A 3,062-nucleotide genomic window follows, 5' to 3' on the forward strand; every position below is an offset into this window, starting at 1 on the left:
GGCAAGGCTCATGGGCTTTTGCTTGCTCTGGATCCTGCAGCTGGCTCCTGTTCATCTGACCTCTGGTTCTTGAGACTTGAGCTAGCAGCTTACCTGCCATCTTGCCTGCCAGTCTTGGGATTCATCAGTCTTTGCAGCCTGTGAGCAAGAGCCCTGCTATTTGACCTGCCGTCATGGGTTAACCAGCCACTGTGGCTGCGTGAATCTGGAGAAGCCTCCAACCTGATACACGGACTTGGCACATTCCAGCCTCTACAACTATGTGAGCCATTTCCTTGATATAAATCTCTCTCTCTCTCTCTCTCTATATATATATATATATTTATATGCTTTACTAGTTCTGCTTCTCTAGAGAACCCAGCCTAAGACAGTAACTAAGACACTTTGGAATATTATGAAGGACTCTAGTCCTCCACACTTAAAGGACAAGATTAGATGAACCTCAATTACAGAGGGAAAGGTGGGTAGAGGGAAAGTCATGAACTCATACTGAGCACATTTAAAGACTAGTGATATTTTCTACATTTTTTAAAGTTATTTTTCTACTTTTTTTTTTATATATATAATAGGCTTTATGGCAGTCCATTCTTAAGTATGAGTTGTCCATAAGTTGGATGTTCATAACCCAGTAACTGCCTGTAATTAATCACCCATGGTGCTAGAGCCAGTCAGGAGGTACCCATTAATTCTACTGGCCCCATTGGTGGTTGTCACAGAGTAGGGGTTCTTCCCTGGAGGTTCTGAGTCCTCTTTATCTGAGCTAGATTCAATACCACTTTGATCATCCTTAGACACCTTGCCTTTTGAAATAGCTTTGCAAACTATTTTTACAGTAAAGTAAGACCAGAAATACTTCAATCCTTGTATTACCAACAGCAGTAGGTTAAAAACCCACCAGGAAAGGTAAGGTCCAACAATCTCCAACTTTCAAATAATGTAGTATTTAACACCCAGAGAAGAAATATACCAAGTTGCATGGTAATAAAAATCATGGCAAACATAATATACAGGAGATCACACATTTTCTGAAACTTGGCATAATTTGTCATTTTGGCAGTCTCTAGAATAGCATTGGGTTAATCATGAAGACAAAGGATCGGGGTTCCCACTAGAGCCATATTGTTGGCATATGAAAAGGTAATCAAGGAAATAGTTATAACTTGATACAGGAACACAGTGCCAAAGTCCTTTCTTTTGATATCAATGAACTGGGAAAACACTAAAGACCCATAGAATGACTGCTCCAGGATGCAGTAGTAGTGAAGGTCAGTAGTGAGCAGCTGATAGGGGTAGTTGTACCAGCAATGCCTTGTATCCCATAACCAGGGGGTCTTTTTCAGGAACCAGACTTCACAGGTAAATATATAAAGGAAAAATGAAAATCTCCATGTGCTTTCACAGAACCTCGTGTGCTTGGCTTCTCCTGGTTGCGTCTTGAAACCAGTACTGAATACTGTGAACATCCCAGTCCAGCTGCTTGCAGAGGCCTCCCAATCTCTTTTTATCAGATAGGCTGTCAATTTTCTGAATTCATATATCCATTAAGTTAGAGTAGCATAAACTGTCTGACTTCAAAGTTATTGTTTTTTTCAGCATAACATGTTTCCTGTTCATGGAAGGAGATAATTTAAAAAAAAAACAAAGACACCAACAAGACAAAGACACCAACATTTTAAAGCTACCTTATCTAATGAATTGTTTACTACTCTTCTTTTTCTAATACCATAGAGCTCTCTATCCTGTAACTCTTTCACTATGATGTTTCTTTTTGCTTAAGAAATTGGTTTTGCAATTAACAATTAAATAAGCAGAAGGACAAAAAAGTCATTATTTTAAAGGTTATTTTCTAAATTGAAATTTAGTGCTGTTTTAGATGTTGTTCCATGTTTTAATACTCTGAATTTAAACCAAAGTTCAGTCTTTGGTAGTTGGGATTTACAAACTGCGAAATACTTCTTAGGGGGGAAAATGCATTTCAAATGCCTAGGGGAAAAGGGGACTCACTTGCTTTCTTGACATCAAATAGGCCTTGTAAAACAACATATTGATCAGTTAAATACAAATGAAGTAGAATCATATGGATGCAATTCCCTTAAATTAAATTTCCTTTAAAATGAGAATGGAATTAAACATTAAAAAGTAGAGGTTCACCAAGTCTTTTTCGTTTAACATCTGTCTTCACAGCTTTCAACCCTAAAAGAATAAATCTTAGCAATACTAAATATGTGACATGCTGTCTTATTTAATACATAGCTGACATACTATTGTTCGTTATACTGACCATGAGAGGATTTTATGTGGAAAAAAAGTCTCGTAGTAGTTATGACTTCCTTGCTTATTATTAGAAAAAATAATTTTTTTTTTAAACATGTGTGATTTCAATAATTGAGAGAAGCACTTCTACTCTCTATTGTAGGGTTGCTATGAGCTGGAATCGACTTGATGGCAAAGGGTTTGGTTTTGGTCTTGGACAGGGAAAGGGGGCAAGGATTACACTTTTACTATTTTTAGTTTCCAAAAGGGCAATGAAATCAAGCACTTGTTCACTGGGGATCACCAAAGCTTGAAGGGAAGATATTTGGCCATCAGGAGAAGGAGTTTCATGCTGCCAACTGTGAGGCAGCTAGAAATCATAGCAAATCTCACTGGAGACCACCAAAGACTGTGGAAGCTGCTTAGAAATGAATTTCTTGAATGGGATGCTCACCCGCCTAGGTAAATAGCAATGACAAACAAAACAGTCCAGAGGCTTCACAGCTACCCATGTGGGATTGTTCATATAAGGTAGTAAATATACAGGACCAATTAAAAAGAAAAGAACATCCTACCTGCCAACAGGAGTAACAAAAGGAAACATCTTTGGAGAGACACAAGCAAAAAGGAAAGAGATGATGTTTGATAAAGAACAGTCTGCTCCCTATTAACCCTTTTACAAGTCTAGCCCATTCTTTTTTTTTTTTTTAATTGTACTTCAGGTGAAGGCTTACAGAACAAATAGTTTCTCATGAAACAGTAGTACACATATTGTTTTATGACATTGGTTAACAACCCCACAACATGTC

General features: G+C 37.7%; 1 pseudogene; it reads right to left on the reverse strand.

Moving 5' to 3' along the window:
- Positions 1-642: 642 nt before the first annotated feature.
- The window catches only part of LOC101350764 (ceramide synthase 6-like), a 15,009-nt pseudogene continuing 12,589 nt past the window's right edge, over positions 643-3,062 (reverse strand).

This window comes from Trichechus manatus, unplaced genomic scaffold (genome assembly GCF_000243295.1).
Source record: "Trichechus manatus latirostris isolate Lorelei unplaced genomic scaffold, TriManLat1.0 scaffold00211, whole genome shotgun sequence".
In the NCBI taxonomy this organism is placed as follows: Eukaryota; Metazoa; Chordata; class Mammalia; order Sirenia; family Trichechidae; genus Trichechus; species Trichechus manatus.